Source organism: Perognathus longimembris, chromosome 3, assembly GCF_023159225.1.
Source record: "Perognathus longimembris pacificus isolate PPM17 chromosome 3, ASM2315922v1, whole genome shotgun sequence".
In the NCBI taxonomy this organism is placed as follows: Eukaryota; Metazoa; Chordata; class Mammalia; order Rodentia; family Heteromyidae; genus Perognathus; species Perognathus longimembris.
The window spans coordinates 21,457,210-21,478,447 of NC_063163.1; positions in this window are offsets into that span (position 1 = coordinate 21,457,210).

Genomic DNA, 21,238 nt, shown 5'->3' on the forward strand with positions numbered 1-21,238 from the left:
CAGCTTTGTCACTTTAGATTCAGAAAAAGTGTTAGAGCATCCCTGCTAATTGAATCATTTTCTTAGTATAGACTTTGCTTATAGCTGGTTTTTCAGATATGGATCCACACTGTTTTCCAGGCTCGCATCAAATCACATTTCTCATACTTCTGCCTCCAGAGTACCTGGGATTACCAGAGTACACTACCATGCTTGTTTTAATTAATTTAAAAGTTCAATTAAAAAGTTTTTCTAGCTTGGTGCTGGTGGCTCATCCTTGTAATCCTAGGTACTCAGGAGTCTGAGATCTGAGGATCATGCTTCAAAGCTAGCCTGGGAAGAAAAGTCCCCATGAGACTCCTATCTCAAGTGGTGGAGCATAAAGAGGCTCAGGGACAATGCCCAGGCCCTGAGTACAAGCCTCCCCCCCCCCACAAAAAAAACAACAACCTACAAACCATTCTGATTATATTTTAAAGAATGAAGGGTTGGAAATTATATATGTGATAAAAATGTGTCCATACTCCTGGCACATCACTGTCACAGAGTATAACCACAGGCCAACTGAGACCAACCAGAAAACTAGGTTCTTCTGCAATTAGTCACTCTGTAGCTACTCAGGTGCATAAATGATAAATAGTATATTGAAAACTCTCCAATAGGAAATGGTAGGCAACATTGATGAAAGAAATAGGTAAAGATTCACACAAAACTTGATAGAACTCTTACGTTCATGGATTGGAAGGATCAATATGTTGAAATGTCCATACTAGTCAAAGCAATGTGCAATCCTAATCAATATATAACATTTCTCAAAGGACTAGAAACAATAACAACACATACATACACACACACACACACACACACCTAACAAAACAATCCCCAAATAAGAATCAACTGAACAAATTAGAAAGCTATCTTGGACAAAGATAACAAAGCAAGAAGCACTGTACTACATGACTTGAAAATATTCTGAAAGGCTATAGGAATGAAATTGGCATGGTGCTGGTTTAAATACAGATGCATAGGTCCAGTGGAGCAAATAAAAGACCTAGAAATAAACACATCCATCTTTGGCAAACTGATTTTAAACAAAAGTTCTAAAAGAAATTACTTTTTTTTAGTAAATGGTCCTGGAAAATTGGAATTATACATGTAGATGAGTGAAAGTTCCCCCTATTTCTTACCAGTTATAAAAATCCAATAAAATGAATTTAATATTTAAATGTAAGACTAAAACTGTGAAGCTACCAGAGGAACAACAGAGAAAATGCTGCAGAGTATCAGAATAGGCAGGATTATTTTTGGACAAGACCCTAAAGAAACAGGCAGCAAATGTAAAAGTAGGAAAACAAGGTTACTTCCAACTAAAAATCTTCTGCACAGCTAAGGAAACAATCAACAGATCAAAAAGACAATCTATAAAGTGGGAGAAAATATTTGCAAACTGTATCTGAAAAGAGGTTGCTATCCAGAATATAAGAACAATGCCAAAAACTGAAGAGCAAAGCCAAACAAAAATAACCTATTCAAAAAATACCTTGGTTAAAAATTTGGCAGTATGGGCTGGGGATATGGCCTAGTGGCAAGAGTGCCTGCCTCGGATACACGAGGCCCTGGGTTCGATTCCCCAGCACCACATATACAGAAAACGGCCAGAAGTGGCGCTGTGGCTCAAGTGGCAGAGTGCTAGCCTTGAGCGGGAAGAAGCCAGGGACAGTGCTCAGGCCCTGAGTCCAAGGCCCAGGACTGGCCAAAAAAAAAAAAAAAAAAAAAAAAAAAAAAAATTTGGCAGTAGACCTAAGTATGCATATAAATGGCCAAACAATAGATGAAAAAAATGTTCCCCATCATAAATAATCAAGAAAACAAATTACAACCACAGTGGGAAATTGCCTCAACAATGGCTAAAATTGAAAAGATTAACAAGTTCTGGTGAGTATGTGGGAAAAAAAGAACCCTTGTACAATGTACGTGTGAACATGAATGGTACAACCATTAGGAAAACAATATGGTGTTTCCTCAAAAACTTAAAACCAGAACTACCATATGATTCAGCAATCCTCCAACTGGCAATACATCCAAAGGAAATAAAATGAGGACAACAAAGGAATCTGCACTCCATGTTTACTGAAACGGTTCACAGTAGCCTAGAAGTGAAAAACAACCTCAGTGCCCAGGCACTGAGAAATGGGAAAAGAAAAATATGGTACCCATACATATTGTTTAGCCACAATGAATGGAATTCTGTTTTGTTTGACAACTTGGATGAAATTGGAGATCATTATGTTGAGTGGAATAAGCCAGGCACAGACAGCCAAATACCCCAGGAGCTCATCTGTGGGATCTAGAAAGATTGGTGTGATAGAAGTTGAAACAATGTGGTTCCCAGAGACTAAGGGGAGTGGGGAGGGAGAGATGGGGAAAGGTTGGTTAGCAGAAACTTACAGGTAGATAGGAAAAAGGAAGTTCTGTGCTGTTCATTGCACAATCAGGAGACTTTATGCAGTAATAACAACTGAGTAAAAAGATGTCATGTCATGTCTCACTCACAGTGTGATGCAAACTCATTGTCAGCCAGCAGGTGCCTCCCAGCATGTGCAAGCCATAAATGGCCCTTTAGCTGATAGGCCTCTAGCCTGCATGAACTCAAGGGTGATCACTAAAGTGTTTGATGTGTAGGAAGTGTGTGACACACTTCCCAGTGGGCTCAAACGTTGCATAAAGACCCTTAGACAAAAGACTGCTCGTTATTGGAACAAGGGAAGGGAAGGGAATATAAAAATGGAGAGACAAAGGATAGAAGACAAACCAATACAACAGAATACTTACAAAACTATATGCTGTAAACCAACTGTACAACTCATGGGGGGGAGGGTAATGGGGAGGAGAGAGGTAACAAGTTGGATAAGAAATGTACACACTGCCTTACTTATGAAACTGTAACCCTCTGTGCATCACTTTAATAGTAAATATATATATTTATGAGAGAAAAAAAAAGACTGCTGGTGGCAGTCTTCCCTGGAGTCTTCCCAGCCCTGGGAGTTTCACTGGCTTTCTAAATAAACAAACTTCAGTACTTGGCACTCACTCTTCTTTCTTGGCTGTGAAATTTTGTTCTTCAAATTCTTCAAGACAAAGGACTCCAGACTGCATCTGACTGGAACTCCATACAAGGATTTTGAAAGCTTTTTTATTTTTTTTAATCAGTCCTGGGGCTTGAACAGAGGGTCTGAGCACTGTACCTGGCTTCCTTTTGCTCAAGGCTAACATTCCAACTTGAGCCACAGCACCACTTTTGGATTTTTCTGTATATATGGTGCTGAGGAATTGAACCCAGGGCCTCATGTATGCGAGGCAGTCTCTCTACCACTAAGCTACATTCCCAGACCTTGAAAGCTTTTTTTTTTTTTTTTAAGAATTGATGAGTATTTGACTTGACTTTTATTAAATATTCAGAATGAGGAAGATAGGTGTACGTTGATTTAAACCTTGGACGTCTGCATATAATATCAAAACATCACATTACCTCATTAATGTGAACAATTTTAATATTTCTGTGTTGTAGTTAACACAAATTCAATAAACATTTTTAAGTGATGAATGTCCATGCCTTTTACTTCTATATCTAAATAGAAGCCAGACAAACCAGCAAGGTATAAAATTAATCCTCAAAAATCAATGGCTTTTTGTATGCCTTGAAAAGAACAAGGTTGAAATCAAGAAAGCAACTCCTTTTGTAATAGCCACGGGGTGGGGCGGAACCTAGGAATAACCAAAGACCTGAAAGACCTCTATGATGAAAGCTTTAAAAACCTAAAAAAAGAAAGCAGAACTAAGGAAGTGGATAAACCTCCCATGCTCCTGGATTGAAAGGATTAATATGAAAATGGAAATACTGCCAAAGGTTATCTGCAAATTCAGTGCAATACCTATCAATATCCCAACACCATTCTTTAATGAAATAGAAGAAGCAATCTAAAAATTCATGTGGAACAATAAAAGACCCTGAATAGCAAGAACAATCCTTAGCAGGAAGAATAGTACAGGAGAAATAACAATACCAAATGTCAAACTCTATTACAAAGCTATAGTAATAAAAACAGCTTGGCACTGACACAAGAACTGGCCTGAGGACTAATGGAATGAAATTGAAGACCCAGAAATGAACTTGCAGACCTATGGCTACCTTTTCTTTGATAAGGGATAAAAAAACAAAAACAAAAACAAAAACAGGATTGAAGAAAGACAACCTCTTCAACAAATGGTGCTGGCAAAATTAGTTCAACACCTGTACAAAAGTAAAGCTAGATCCTTCTATATCACCTGCACCAGTCAATTGCAAGTGAACCAAAGACCTCAAGGTAAAAGCTGATACCCTGAAAACATTGCAGGTAGGAATAATAGAAACACTAGGACTCCTTGGCACAGGTCAAAAATTTCTTATTAAAGGCCCAGAAACACAGAAAATCAAAGAAAGGTTAGACAAATGGGAATGCATTAAACTGCAGAGCTGCTGCACGGCAAAGGACATAGCTTGCAAGATAAACAGAAAGCCCACAGACTGGGAGAAGATCTTCACTGGCCATACAACAGACAAGGGCCTCGTATCTAAAATATACTCAGAACTAAAAAAATTAAGTTCAGGGCTGGGGATATAGCCTAGTGGCAAGAGTGCCTGCCTCGGATACACGAGGCTCTAGGTTCGATTCCCCAGCACCACATATATAGAAAACGGCCAGAAGCGGCGCTGTGGCTCAAGTGGCAGAGTGCTAGCCTTGAGCGGGAAGAAGCCAGGGACAGTGCTCAGGCCCTGAGTCTAAGGCCCAGGACTGGCCAAAAAAAAAAAAAAAAAAAAAAAATTAAGTTCACCCAAAGGAAATCCTTAAAGAAACAACTGCCCCATTAATAAGTGGGCTGAAGACTTAAAAAGAGACTTCTCTGAAGAGGAAATGAGAATGGCCAACAGATTCAAGAAGAAATGCTCAACATCTCTGGTCATAAAAGAAATGCAAATCAAAACAGCACTGATATTCCACCTCACCCCAGTAAGAAGGCCTATTATCAAGAAAACTAATAACAACAGATGCTGATGGGGATGTGACCAAAAGGGAACCCTACTACACGGTTGGTTGGAGTGTAAACTTGTTCAACCACTCTGGAAAGCAGTATGCAGGATCCTTAAAAGGCTAAACATAGATAACCCAGCAACCACACTTCTGGGCATTTACCCAAAGGATCACAAACAAGGCCATGCTAAAGCTATCAGCACAACCCATGTTCACTGCAGTATTATTTACCATAGCTAAACTATGAAACCAACCCATATGCCCCTCAGTAGAAGAATGGATTGAGAAAATGTGGCATATATACACAGTGGAATTCTATGCTTCCATCAGAAAGAATGACATTGCCCCATTTGTAAGGAAATGGGAAGACTTGCCAAAAATCATATTAAGTGAAGTAAGCCCGGCCCAAAGAAACATAGACTCTATGATTTCCCTCCTTGGTAGTAATTAGTATATATTTTGTCCTAGCAGAGGATTATAATAGGTCAATAGGTACACATGATCACATAAGATGATGTTAAGCAAAATGAACTCCAAGATATGGAAACAAGAGGTTTTTCATTGTTGTTATTTTTAATGTACTATATGAAATTATGCCTTTTTCTTTTGTTTTTATTCCCTATGGTTTAACCCCTGTTGTCACTGTATTTGATTTTGATACCCTGGTTATGGTATATGTTTATCTGAATTAGGGAAGGGAAGGGGAACATCAAAATTATGAGACAGGGCTGGGAATACGGCCTAGTGGTAGAGTGCTTGACTCGTATACATGAAACTCTGGGTTTGATTCCTTAGCACCACATATATAGAAAAAGCCAGAAGTGGTTCAGTAGCTCAAGTAGTAGTGTGCTAGCCTTGAGCGAAAAGAAAAAAAAAGCCAGGGACAGTGCTAAGGCCTTGAGTTCAAGCCCAGGACTGGCAAAAAAAAAAAAAAAAAGGATAAAAAAAACAACAAAGGATAAAGAAGAAACTAATGCAGCAGTGATACTCGTAAGACAATATGTTGGAAATGCACTATACAACTCAGAAGGGAGGGGGTTGGGGAGGAGGAAAGGTGGAAAACTGAAGGAGGAGATAACAAGTTTGACAAGAAATATTCTCACTACCTTAATGTATGTAACTGTAACCCTTCTGTACATCACCTTGACAATAAAATAAGTAAATAGGGGCCAGAGCTTTTGAAAATTCTTCTTTCTTTATTTTTTGATGTCAGTCCTGGGACTTGAGATCATGGCCTGGGTGCTGTCCTTGAGGGACTTTTGCTCAAGCATTTTTTGCTCTAGCATTCAAGCCATAGCTCCACTTCTGGTTTTTATTTGTGCTTCATTAGAGACAAGGGTCTTACCACCTGACTGCTCAGGCTGGCTTTGAACTGAAATCCTCAAAGCTCAGCCTTCTGAGTAGCTAGGATTCCAGGTGTAAGCCACAAGAGCCTGACTGGGCTCTTTTTTTTTTTTTTTTTTTTGCCAGTCCTGGGCCTTGAACACAGGGCCTGAGCACTTTCCCTGGCTTCTTTTTGCTCAAAGCTAACATGCTACCACTTGGGCCACAGCGCCACTTCTGGCTGTTCTCTATATATGTGGTGGTGGGGAATTGAACCCAGGGCTTCATGTATACAAGGCAGGCTCTCTTTGCTCTAGGCCACCTGACTGGGCTCTTGCATTGAAGTGTAGCTCTCTAGGATCAGACCCCCTGCAGGTAGCAGTGTGGTATGCTGACTGGTGGGCAGCTCACCAGGGGCAGCACTGAGGCATCCTGGCTTTTAGAAACTGTTGAGATAACTCAGGTGTTGCTGGCTTGCTCTTTATTTATCAGTCAGTCATTATGTTTTTTAAGTTTTAGGATTGATGTTTGAACTCAGGGCCTTTTACTTGCTAGCAAGTAAGCGCAACCACTTGAGCTAGGCTTTTAACTATTTCTGTTTTAGGTTATTAATATTTTTCATAATCTGTCACTTATTTACTGATTTGTTAGGCTGTTTTTTTTCCAATAAGATCTTGTATTTTTTTCCTGGGCTGATCTTAAACATGATCTTCCTACTTATGCCTTCAATGTAGCTGGGATTACAGCTGTATATCACCCTGTCTAGCTTAATTTTTTTTTTTTTTTGTCAGTTGTGCAGCTTGAACTCGGGGCCTGGGCTCAGTCCCTGAGCCTCTTTGTGCTCAAGGCTAGTGCTCTACCACTTGAGCCACAGCGCCACTTCCCAGCTTATTTGTTAAGATGGGGGATTTGATACCTTTTTTAATTTTTTTGCCTAGGCTGGTTTTGAAACATGATCCTACTGATCTCTGTCTCCAGAGTAGCTAAGCTAAGCTTCATGATGTGAGCTATTGTACCCAGCCTAGGTTTATTGTTTTAACTGGAGAAATTTGAAGATCATCATGTATTCATATTTTCCAGAGGAACAGAACCAACTGAATATGTATGTAGATGTGTATGTGTGCACATATGTGTAGAGAAAGAAAGAAAGAAAGGAACAGAAAGAGAGAGAAAGGAAAAGAGTTATAGGAAGTTGGCTCATGAGACAGTAGAGGCTGACAAATCCTAAGATACGAGGTTGATATTTGGAGTCACAGAAGAGCTGTTGTGTAGTGCTGGTCGAAAGCTGAAGGCCTGAGAATACAAAGACCTGATTATGTAGTTTTAGTCTAGATGCCAGTCGGATCAAGATCCAGGCATAGCAGATATTTCTGTTCAATTCTGAAAGCAACAAGGAACCTTTGTGTTGGTGTCCAGGCAATAGGCAGACAGAATTTCCATTTTGTTTTAAGTCATGCCTGCAACTTACTGTGTAAGGCCCTTCCATATTGGGGATAGTTATCTTTTTTCAGTCTGTCAACTTAAATTCATCTAAAAGATCTCAGCAAAGGCATCCAGAATAGTATCTGACCAAATATCTGATCACCACATGGCCCACTTTTAGGGACCATCACACGTAGCAAAAGATGATGAATATAAACTGGAATCTGATCACATGACTTGCAAGGGTCCTTGGGAATGACCTTGAGCATCTGTCCATTCTCACATGGGGCATAGCATTGCCCGCTCACTCTGGTCTTCACTGCTGTAGAAGCCATTATTGCACTAGTGATTCTTTGGCTTTTTGGGTCTTCTGTCTCCATCCAACTCCTCCCTCCCCTCTTCCCCCTAACATTTTTCTTTTCATCCTTCATCTTAGCTAGGAGTGAGTTTGTCCTCTGCATTTAACAGTACCATGCCATGTTAGCATCTAGTGGGCAGAATCCATACAACCTTCAAAGAATTAACTGAGCCCAAAGCTTAAGGAGCAAAGTGAACTAGCCACTATCTTCCTAGGTTATGTCCCAGGCTTCTCTGCCATATCTTAAGTTTAGGGAAATGCTCTACCTGCCTGTGTTCTTAGGTCAGAAGGGTTTCCTCTTAGTATCTCTCGCTCCATAGGAAAGTTCTTTCTAGGCCTCAAACTGCAGCCCTTTCTGTTACACTCAGGACTCCATAAACAACAGATGTCTGTAAATATTAACTGAATTAGCAAGTAGTTTTTGAGCTTTGAAGAAGCCAAATGAGACAGGCAAAGACATTAGGAAGATACATTTTGCAATGGCTGAAATGTTGTCCTGACTGTGAGCATACAATGAACCTTAATATTTTTCATGACTAAGGTGCACTTTACTCAAAAACTGACATGCTGTATTGCAAGTGCTTTGTATTGCTAGTCAGAGATAAAAGCAATTTTTTTTAAAGTTTACAATGAACAAATCTTTCTTTCCATGATGACAACAGCAGGAATAGGAATTGTTTGTAGGACAATGTAAGCTTTTGGAAAACATCAGGAATATTAGAAAAAATACATTGGGAATGTAAATGTGAACAGGAAAAATAACATATAAATCTATTTAGTTTTTTCTTCTAGTACAGCTGATTTGGGGTATTTCAGTTTCAGTTCCTCTTTCCTTCCCTCGCCCTTCCTGTGTTATTTCTCAAAATCTGACTAGTCAATCTCATGATGTTTGTTATTGTTTCTTTTTTTTTTTGTAAGTTAACATTTTATGAGAAATCCCAGTGGTAGCACCTAGACTTTACCTCCTAGATTATTTAGGTCATTGAGATAGCACCTGTTGTCACTGTATTTGATTTTGGTACCCTGGGTATTGTACATACATTAATCTGAATTAAGGAAGGGAAGGTGAACATAAAAATAGTGAGACAAATGACGAGACAAACCAATGCAACAGTGATACTTAGATATTTACAAGATAATACATTGTAAACTAACTGTACAACTTGAGGGGGGCAATTGGGGAGGAGGGAAGGTATGAGAAAAATGAGGGAGGAAGTAATAAGTTTGACAAAAAATGTACTCACTATCTTACATATGTAACTGTAACCTCTCTGTACATTATCTTAACAATAAAAGTAAATTAAAAGACTTATCACAAGGACATTTTTGAGCAAGATGAATCTTGGGGAAATTATATTTTCCCTTGAAAACAACAATGGTCTTAATCTCTTCCACTTCAAGTTATCACCTACCTGCTATTATTCTGCCTCTATTTTCCAAGTCCTTAAACAAGACAATAGAATCAAATTTGAACAAGGAAGATGATAACTCTAGAAAGATGTTAGGAAAGATTTTCAAACAGAATCTTTAGGGTATTATTTCATCTCCTAAACATGTACAGTTTTATGTTTATGAGGCAGATAAAATGCATTTAATAAAAATTGAATTAAATTATATATTAACCATAAAAGCCACCATAGCCAATGTTTATTTTACGTATTTGTGTCCTACCTATTCTGTTTAATTTAGCAACTTATTAACTTTTGATGGAACTGTCTAGAAGCACAGGAAGAGATCAGGCTCCAGGGCTTATAAGGTGAGAAATGTAAACAACTGGATGAATATAAAACTGCATAATCATTGCTTAAATATAATATGCTCAGTTTATTTTGTTGTGAAGCAACTTTTTTGTTTGTGGAAATGGAAATTCAGAGTGAAGATAATTTTTCTGTAAATCTCTCTGCCTCATAGGAAGATATTGTTTGTGGCTTTCCACAAGCATAAACTAGCCTGTTATATTTTTAGTTAACTGGCAAATGTTGAGTGATTATCCGTGGCCTGGGCTGCCTTGTAACAGACATTTCCTAGAATTAGAATTAAGTATCCAGGCTGTAATTGAATAAATCTATCAGATTTTTAAAAATGAGCCTGCTTGGAAGTTGTGCAATTTAGCAGACAGAATGGAATAAAAGTAGTTCATGCTCTTTTGATTCTAAATTTAGATATACAATTGTTGTGGGCCTACAAGTAGTACAGTTAAATTTTTCTGTTGCCATTTTCTTGATTCAGTTCCTTCTCTACTTCCCCTTCTGTGTATTAGAGAGATAGGATGACTCTGAATTTATCCTTCATGTCTTCACTCAAATCTCATCATTCCCATATTTAAAAAATTTTTTTTTTACCCCTCAACAAGTGGGCTAAAGACTTAAAAAGAGACTTCTCTGATGAGGAAATGAGAATGGCCAAGAGACATATGAAAAAGTGCTTTACATCACTGGCCATAAAAGAAATGTAAATAAAAACAACATTAAGAGTCCACCTCACCCCAGTAAGAATATCCTTTATCAAGAAAACTAACAATAAAAAATGTTGGAGGGGATGTAGCCAAAAGGGAACCCTACTTCATTGTTGGTGGGAATGTAAACTGGTTCAGCCACTCTGGCAAGCGGTATGGAGATTCCTCAGAAGGCTAAACATAGAGTTCCCCTATGTATGACCCAGCAGCCCCACTTTTAGGCATCTACCCAAAAGACCACAAACAAGAACACACAAAAGCCACCAGCACAACAATGTTCATCACAGCACAATTTGTCATAGCTAGAATTTGGAACCAACCCAGATGCCCCTCAGTAGATGAATGGATCAGGAAAATGTGGTACATATACACAATGGAATTTTATGCCTCTATCAGAAAGAATGACATTGCCCCATTCGTAAGGAAATGGAAGGATTTGGAAAAAATTATACTAAGTGAAGTGAGCCAGACCCAGAGAAACATGGACTCTATGGTCTCCCTCATAAGGAATAATTAGCACAGGTTTAGGCTAATCACAGCAGTGGATCACAAGAGCCCAATAGCTATACCCTTATGAACACATAAGATGATGCTAAGTGAAATGAACTCCATGTTATGGAAATGACTGTTATATCACTGTTGTAATTACTTTCAACAGGCCATGTGAAACCGTAGCTTCTATTGATGATCCTCTTGTATCTCCTTCCTGTGGTTTTACCCACAGTACCACTGTATCTCATCTGAGTACATTGGATACTGTATATACTGGTATTAGAACTAGGGAAGTGAAAGGGAATATCAAAATTGAGAGACAAAGGATAAAAAGACAAACAACTCCAAAAGCAATACTTGCAAAACCATTTGGTGTAAACCAACTGAACAATTCATGGGGGGAGAGGAAAAGGGGAACGGAAAAAGGGGGAATGAGGGAAGAGGTAACAAACAGTACAAGAAATGTACCCAAGGCCTAATGTATGAAACTGTAACCTCTCTGTACTCTAGAAAATAGGAGCAAGAGTTATTTTTTTTCTTTGTGGCTATTTTTGTTTTCATCTTGTTAGTTCATTTATATGTCTTTGCGTGGGTAAATGGAGGCACAGAAATGGTGGTTCAAAGGGTGAACAAGTACAGCAATGGTGCTCACTGGACACTGTGGAAAATGAACCATACAACTCGTGGGTAGGGATGGGAGGGAAAATCTGGGAGTGAGGGAAGGGGTGACATTGTTCAAAAAGAAATATACTCTTTACCTAATTCATGTAACTAGAACCCTACTGTTTATCACCCTTACAATAATAATAATTTTTTTAAATTAAAAAATATTTTTACTAGATGTTCTCATAGGATTGAATGACTTGGTCTTTCCATCACTAATTTATTCTCCAGTTGATTCTGTTTTACTGTTCAGCTCTTTCAGTGAGTTTTCTCCTCATTTTTCCATTGCTATTCCAAAATACCTGAGACAATTAACATGCAAAGAAGAAAGGTTTGTTGTGGCATACAGTTTTTTTTTTTTTTTTTTTTTTTTTTTTTTTTTTTTTTTTTTTTTTTTTTTGTCAGTCCTGGGGCTTGGACTCAGGGCCTGAGCACTGTCCCTGGCTTCTTTTTGCTCAAGGCTAGCACTCTGCCACTTGAGCCACAGCGCCCCCTCTGGCCATTTTCTGTATATGTGGTGCTGGGGAATTGAACCCAGGGCCTCATGTATATGAGGCAAGCACTCTTGCCACTAGGCCATATCCCCAGCCCGTGGCATACAGTTTTGAAAGCCCCAATCTTAATTAGTTGGTCCTGTGGCTTTGTGCTTGAGTGAGGGAAATACATGTCAGGAGTATATGCAGTGCAAAGTTGCTTACAGGATGGAAGCAAAACTGCTTTAGAGCCAAGGAGCAAAGATGAAACCCTTCAAAAGCACATCATCAATGACCTAAAGACCTTCCCCTAGGCCATACCTCTTAAGGAGTATATCACTTTGCAGTAATGTCACCCTAGGGACTACACCTAGAAGACTCAATATCCGAACCATAGCAATCATGTTTTTACTTGGTAAGAATTCTTTCCTATTCTCGGATTCACATTTTATTTCATTGTTTCCTGGTTTTATGAATGCTGTAACTTCTTATTGTGATGGAGAAAATTACTTCAAAAGTTAAAGTTTTCTTTTAGGATGCTTCACAGTACTTCTTCATCTTGATAACCATTGAACTCAGAACCTTAGGTTCTCCTTGAGCTCCTGTTTGCTCATGGATAGTGCCTTACCATTTAGAGCCACACCTCCAGTCTGGATTCTGGGCTTCATTGGATTCTGATGATTTTTCAAGATCATAAGTTTCCTGGACAGATATCATGGAGATTCTGCATCAGTTCAAGTGATCAGTATTTGTCACAGCTTAAAAACAACAGGGCTAACGTAGTCAGCCAAGCTCTTGTTAGACAGTGTTAGCATCCTAAGAAATATCTACAGCTCATAGAACACACGGAAGAGCCTGAGTTACTCAGAATCATCTTTCTACCTTTATTTTATTAACCTTTTAGTTACCATAAATTATCTTCATTTTATTTAACCTTTAGTCTTCATGGAAATCATAATGCTAAGATATAGTGCAATGCAGACAGTTGGATGTTGGTTATCATTATTTTACCTCAAGCATATCACCCTCATTTTGTCAGAGGGAGGGGTGGCATCCATTCCTTCCATGTGAGTGTCCCAGGGATGACAGCTGACTCTTTGGCATGTTTCAGTCAGCTGACTTGTTTGTCATCACCAATTCTAAGTACATGCCTAGGGTCTGCATGTGTTAGAGGTTGTCTTAGGATCTCCTCCAGATTTTAGAAAACCAGAATGAACGTGATCTTTTGTGATATTTCAGACTTGGTGCTTTCCACATGGCTGCCTGGCCTTTGTCTTCTCAAATTCCCACTTAGTTTGGCTCCCCTTTCTTTTTTCTCTAACTTGCTATCTATAAAGAGCACTATTATTTTCTGCAATTTACCCAGAAAAACTAGTTTGCAATGACTTTCCTTTCCCTTCCCTCCCTGCTTTCCTCTCTCTCTCTCTCTCTCTCTCTCTCTCTCTCTCTCTCTCTCTTTCTTTTTTTCCTTTCTTTCTCTCTTTTGGTGCCATACTAGAACTTGAACTCAGGGTTGGGGCACTCTCCCTGAGCTCCTGCTTTTAAGAAATCACCTAGCTCTCACAAAGAGCTCTCCTACCAAACACACGTGAAAGAACCCAAGCCATTGTCCACAATGCTAATGCATCATGCTCTCCTTCACAGTAAAGGCTCAGTCATCTTTCTCTGGCAGCTGGCTGGGAAGGCCCTCAAATAATGGGATACTCATTGTTCAGTGTGGAGCCAGAATGAAGCAATGGTGATGTATTAGTCGGGGTTCTCCAGAGAAAGAGATCCAGGGGAATATATGCTGGTGTCTCAGTCTGTTTCCTGTTACATTAACAAAATGCCTGAGCTGGGTACTTTGTAAAGGAAAGGAGTTTATTTATTTCATAAGATACATTTTATTTGGGTCTGGAGGATCAAGAGCCTTGGTTTGTTCTGTTGAGGACCTCCTGGGTGGATGGCATCTTCCTGTTGGGAATGGAGATGAGAGTAAGAGTTGAAAGTGTGAGACAGGAAGCAGAGGGAAACTGAGGTTCCACTAGAAGTGTGCTAATCCCTTGTGAAGGCTGGCTCCTGATGACTTCACTTCCTCCCACTGGGTCCCATAGTTCAAGGACTCCCTGCCTTTTCACACTGCCACACTGGGGGCCAGTCTTTCAGCACAAGAACATTTGGGAAGCACAGACCCTACCTAAATGATAGCAATAGATACATAAGAGATTCTGATGGGAAATGTCTCATGTGACTACGGAGGCTGAGATGTCCCATGTTCTCGACCACCAGGAGAGCCAGTGCTCTGCTATACGATATGTCAGCCTGAGTCACGTTTGTTTATTACTTTTTGTTTGTTCCTCTTAAAAAATTCCATAGTGCGCATCTCTGAGTGGTTGCAACACTTGGACACATGACAGCTCATAGGCTAGCTTTCCCATGCAGTTCCTATAAACGTTACAGCTGATTCCCTGTCACCAGCTTGTTTGCAGCCCACCTTTAGACATGCAGCACCTCGTGTCCTCTTGAGACACTGACATCATTTCTGGAAGTTTCTTGTTTTGCGAAGAGAACTTAGTCATTAGATGTGAATTTTGGCAGTTTACCTTTGAGATAGAATCTGTGTACCCCTGTGCTGGGGCAGCAACGAGCTCAGCAAGTTTGAATCCAGGAGTACATGGGGTGATCATGTCTAAAGCAAAACTTTAGGGGAAATTACTAGTGAAAGTTGAGAGGAGAAGTAGGAAAATGTGTTTAACAAATTCCTGCATATGGGATTCATACGCACATTGCTGTGCTTTTCAAACACATTGATAAGCATGTATTTAAACTACCTAGTCCTTTATCCATCTAAGACTTTCAATGTCTACTAAAAGAAAATCTTATTTGATAGTGATATCTAAAATACATATGCCATTAATCTATATTCCAGCCACAAAGGAAACCAAATAAGATTATCGGGAGATTTGGGACTGATGATTTTTTAAAAGTTAATTAATTTATTGTCAAAGTGATGTATAGAGGGGTTACAGTTTAATACGTAAGCCAGTGAGTACATTTCTCATCAAACTTGTTACCTCCTCCCTCATTTTTCTCCCACCTTCCCCCTCCCCAATTTCCTTCCTCCATTCCCCACCCCTGAGTTGTACAGTTGGTTTACAGCATACTGTCTTGTAAGTGTTGCTGTTGCATCGGTTCACCTTTTACCCTTTGTCTCTCCACTTTGGATTTTTAACTCACTCTAAATGGCCTCTGATCACATCCACTTAGAGAGGGTGGGTAACCTCTGCCAGACATCAGCAATGTCCATTGTTTACATGAAACTACTCATGCAGGAATATACCAGCAGGGGAGAGCTGACCTTTCTCAGGATAACTATACCTTCTCTTCTATCAGGACCATAATGCACTGAAATATGTACTGTTAAACTGTTAGAGTTCGAATATTTTGAAAATCAGAAATGAAAGTTGTTAGTTAAGGTAGTAAGAAACAGGAATAAGAGAAAGCTGTTCTCATGGTAACTTTTTACATTTTGAACCACAAAGAAAGGCAGAAAAAAATAGATTATATCAGGTTTTTTCTTTTTTTAAATGTAAAAAATGACTGAGACTTCAAATAAAAACTTCTTTGTTTTTGGTGATTCAAGGGTTTCAACTCTGGGAATAGCAATTGCTAGGTTGGCCTTCTACTACTTAAGCCACCCTCCTTATGGCCCTAACCTCTTATGGGACTTTAGAAAGCATTTAAGGCAGTGCTTATCTCAGATCAGCAGGCAAGAGTTTCCCTCCTTCCTAATTTTCTCTGGGTTTGAAAGGAAACGATTTAGTATTGGTATCCACAACTTTTGCAGTGCCTGCCTTGCTTGTAACACACAGGAAGCCCATCAGTAATTTAAGGTTGTGAGCTTATCTTTAAAGGCCTGGAGGACCACAGCTGGGTGAGCATTTCTTAGACTAATTTTTGACCTAGTCAATTAGACTCAGGAAGGAAGTATGAAGTCAACTGAGAAATCCATGTAAAGAGAGAAATACACCAATGTGCTCTTTTCTTTTTCCTTCCTTCCTTCCTTCCTTCCTTCCTTCCTTCCTTCCTTCCTTCCTTCCTTCCTTCCTTCCTTCCTTTCTTTCTTTCTTTCTCTCTCTCTCTCTTTCTTTCTTTCTTTCTTTCTTTCTTTCTTTCTTTCTTTCTTTCTTTCTTCCTTCCTTTCTTCTTTTCTTTCTCCTTCCTTCCTTCCTTCCTTCTTTTCTTCCTTTCTTCCTTCCTTTCTTCCTTCCTTTCTTTCTTTCTTTCTTTCTTTCTTTCTTTCTTTCTTTCTTTCTTTCTTTCTTTCTTCCTTCCTTTCTTTCTTTCTTTCTTTCTTTCTTTCTTTCTTTCTTTCTCTCTCTCTCTCTTTCTTTCTTTCTTTCTTCCTTTCTTTTCTTTTGTACTGGGACTTGGAATTGGTCTGGGCACTCTCATTTAGCTATTTTTGCTCATGGCTGGCACTCTACCAGTTGAACTTCACTTCCTCTTCTGGTTTTTTTGGTGGTTAATTAATTGGAGATGAGTCTCACAGACTTTCACCTTGGCTAGCTTTGAACCATGATGCTTAGATCTGAGCCTCCTGAATAGCTAGGATTATAGGCCTGAGCCTTTTGTGCCCAGCTGCTAGCTCATCCTTAGGGGAGATGTTCTCCACTACTCAGAGATCACTAGATAAGCCAGAATTTCTAGGCTTCTTCATGCTGGTGGGTGGTGTTTCTTGGGGGCGAAGAGTCTTCAGAGTTGCCAGGTTATATTTTAATTGCAGACAAATAAAACTTGATTGTTAAGTCAGTTCTGAGCAGTGGACATATGAATATTATAAATGCATTTTCTCTTATCTATAGTTCCACTTAACTTGGTGTCCTGTATTTTTACTAGCCAAACTTGGCTTGGTATAAGACTGTCTTCTACTGGGGCAGCGGTGCTAATGAGTTTGGCTTTTTGGGGTCTCCTTTGTAAGTGCTCAGCTTGAGCATGCTCCCTTGCTTCCAGGAAGTCCTTACCCCAGGGCCTGGCTCCCCACTTCCTGCTACTTCCCATTGCATTTTCAATTATGGTCTTTGCAGTTCTGTTTTCTTCAGAGCTCAGGCATGCATTCAAGTTGGCTAGTCTTCTCCTCTGCAGGAGGCGGAAGCTCCTCACAGACCCTTAGCAGTCATCCGAGCCTTTCAGGCTAGTGGGTGCTGAAAAGTCATCACCTGGTTCTTTCTACTGTGATCTACGTGGGAGTGGGTGGGTGGGGCACCGGGGGTGGGGCCCATACTCAAACAAGAATATTTGACCCAAGTAAGGCCAATGATGGTATCATGTGACCTTTTGAAATTAACTTTCTTCTAAAACAACTTTTGACTGCCTGAATTTAAAAGTATAAGCGGAAAAAAAATTAATAAAGCACATCCCCATTTAAGAAAATGTAATTTGTAATTCCAGAGGGCTGAATTCCTCGGGGTGTGGTACAAGTGGAATTTCCTTTCCCTTCCCTCAGGGCTCCGCCCTTTCCGGCCACATGGCTGTGAGGTGGCTAGTGGAGCAGAAGTGCTAGAATGTGATTTGTAGTTTGTTTCTTTTCTTTGTCTTGGTAACCTACCAGTTACCTTGGGCACAGCCACAATCAACTGTTGAGAGCAAGAAAAAAAACACAATGTGTTCTCCAAAGCCATTGAGTTTTTCCAGATTGCTTAATCTGTGCAAGCTTGGTCTGATTCCTGGGAAATAGAATTCCAATAAGAATGACAAATGAATCAAACAGATGAAGAAGTACCAAAATGACATTAAGATAAAATGTTTATTTCTTTATACTGGTATTGGGGTTTGAACTAGGGGCCTAGGCAATGTTCATTAGCTGTTTTTCTCATAGCTGGTGCTCTACCACCTGAGCTACAGCTCTACTTCCAGTTTTTGATGGTTAATTGAGGGATAAATGTCTCATGAACTTTCCTGCTCAGGCTTCCTTCGAACCCTGATCCTTAGATCTTAGCCTCTTGAGTAGCTAGGAGTACAAGTGTGAGCCACTAGTTCTCTGTGATAAATATTTTTCCAAAAAAAAAAAAAAAAGTAAACTCTTGGTAAAATAAAAATTTGGTTTTTTTTGAGGTGCTGAGGATTGAACCTTATCCATGACAGACACCCACTGTACCACTGAGCTTAACCCTCAGCCCCCAAATGCATGCTATTAAACTGGTATCCTACCTATTTTCAGGAAAGCTCAAAGCTACTTATAAAACCAAACACCATGCACTATTCACACCTGTTAGTATTTTCCTAGCCTCAGGTCCTCAGCTCCTCCCACTAGCCCCCAGATCCACCCATACCTAATGAGCCACTCCTACTAACTACCTAACTACTTCTCTTTTACCCCCAGAGAGAAGCTGCCACCTGGATAAGATGCAGATGCCATGTAGCTCCCTCTCCCGTGGGAACTAGGGCCCCACTAATAAACCTCCTCATAGAACCTTCTTCTCCTGTCTGTGATTATCTCCACATGGTCCTTTGGGATGGCCAGGACATATCCTTTCAACACCCAGACATGTTAATATAGCCAGGAAAGCCATACCTTCAAGCTCTTGAAAGAAATGGATTTCTGCTCCAGGACACAGTAACTTCTGAGTTTCCTGGAGATAAGGCAAAATAAGGGGAAATAGTTTATGGAGCAGTTATTGTTTGACTGGGACAGAGGCAAATCTTGAGAAATGGAGCTGCTTCTTGCCCCAATTCAAGTAACAATTTGTCAACTGAATATTTTCAGTAAAGGCATTTCCCAATTTAGTGGCTTGTCACCCAAATATTGATTGAAGTGATAGTCCTTGCATCAACCATCTATAAAAGCCAAAGAACACAAAAGCCAGGATTAAAGGAATACATAGCTTTAGGGAGCTTAGATAATATAAGCTAGCTAGGTTGCTTCTCATTGCGTTTCCATTATTGGGGGCAGTCCTTGGAAGAGAGGCCATCCATAATGTATTGTTATAGCTCTTGTGACTCTTAACAATCTGAGTCTCATGTGGTCCTTTGACAAAGGCTGGATTACAGTTGCTTTGTGGTTGTGAGCCAGGGTGAAATAGAAAGGGATAGGGAGTTCCTTGGTCAAGAATCAAGAAAAACAACAACATGTTTTTGACCTTATTAATTCACAGTCCATGAAAAAAGCTACTTTTTATTATTGTTATAACAATCACCTAAATCATTTTTATTATTTAGAGTTCATATTTTAAGTCTTAAGAGCAATGTGCTGTACTAATACTTGATCTGCTTTGTGCTTTTGTTTTTGTTTTTCTTTTTTGGTATTACTGACACTTGACATCAGGGTCAGGCATTTCCCAAGCAGGCACTCTACCAAATGAGTTATACTTACAGCTCTTTTTGCTTTAGGTTATTTTTCACATGAGATCTTTCTTCTTCTTCTTTCCTTTTTTTTTTGCCTGGGCCAGCCTTAGAGAACAATGCTATCTACAGCCTCTGGCATAGCTGGGATCACAAGCATGCACAATCATATCCGGCTGGCTTTGTTTAGATGGGAGTTTCACCTGGTGTGGTCTCAAACTGATCCCTGCTTCCCAAGTAGCAGGGATTATAGCTGTGCCCCACCATACCTTGCTAATACTTGACCTTAGGAGCAAAACATATTTGCTGTATCTTGTAAAACACTCTTAATGTTAGTCTTGAAAGCAAACTCCAGTTTCTACTTTACTTTCATTCTGTAAAGAACAATGTATAATTATGATCCTATAGCATCGATATTTTCTTTCAGTATCAATGAACTGTAACTTGACTTAGCAAACAGCCCCTACCTTCTCTTGCCCTTCACTCCTTTCCTAGCATAAATACCCCTGATGTTGGTAGGCTTAGTGCCCCTCATAGGTGTATCCACACCCTTATCTGGGTTGTGATTCCAGGATTCTTTTTTCTAGAAAATGTTCATTCGCACAGTACTAGGCACATAATTTATGAGGTCAGTAGACTCAAAGTCCTGTGATAGACAATTTATTGTCTAGTGTACAGATAGAATTCCCAAGGATCTGTCCAGTCTTTATTCTGGTCTTAGCTTTAAAGATCATTCAACCACATTTTATAGATAAATAAAAGATTGAGGGGAAAGGAGACTTCTTGGGTCAAAAAATCAGTTTCCTTTTTGTCTCCTTCTGGAATCTTAGATGGATTGTAGGAAACACTCTAGTCAACTTTATAGATGATACAAATTAAAATAGACAGCTAGATGATGCATCTCAGGTTCCATTGTGATATTTTACCATGACCTAAACAGGCCAAAGAACCACTCAGAAAACAACCACTAAAATATAGAAAGAAGTCTTTAGCAGTTTACTTGAACAATTTACAGTTTACTTTTTGAGCTGTTTTATGAAGGCTTACCACTAGAATGGCCACAAAGCAGAAGTGTGTCAAGTGTAATTGTTACTGTAACTTCCCTTACTTGTGTCCACAATTGCCAAATAGCTCACAGTCCTGGCTGTCCATTTCTGGGTAAGTTCTTCTGTTAACATCCCCACCTACTGAAAACCAGCAGAGTTCAGATAACTGATGCTTAGAAGTCCAGAGGTTGACTAGTGAGCCTTAAGACCATATTTGCTGGGCTGGGAATATGGCCTAGTGGCAAGAGTGCTTGCCTCCTACACATGAAGCGCTCGGTTTGATTCCCCAGCACCACATATATGGAAAACGGCCAGAAGGGGCGCAGTGGCTCAGGTGGCAGAGTGCTAGCCTTGAGCTGGAAGAAGCCAGGGATGGTGCTCAGGCCCTGACTCCAAGGCCCAGGACTGGCCAAAAAAAAAAAAGACCATATTTGCTCTTTTCATCAGAACTGGCTCATTCTGATATTGCCAAGATCAACTTGACCTTCTTACCCCCCAGAACTATAAGAAAGAGATCTTAGATATTTCTTTCTCATTTTGGGGGGGAATATTTCTATTATCTTTAAGTATTTGTTGCCATTTACCAAAGCAGTACATCTTATCAATGTCACCCCTTTCAACATTCTCACTCACCCCTC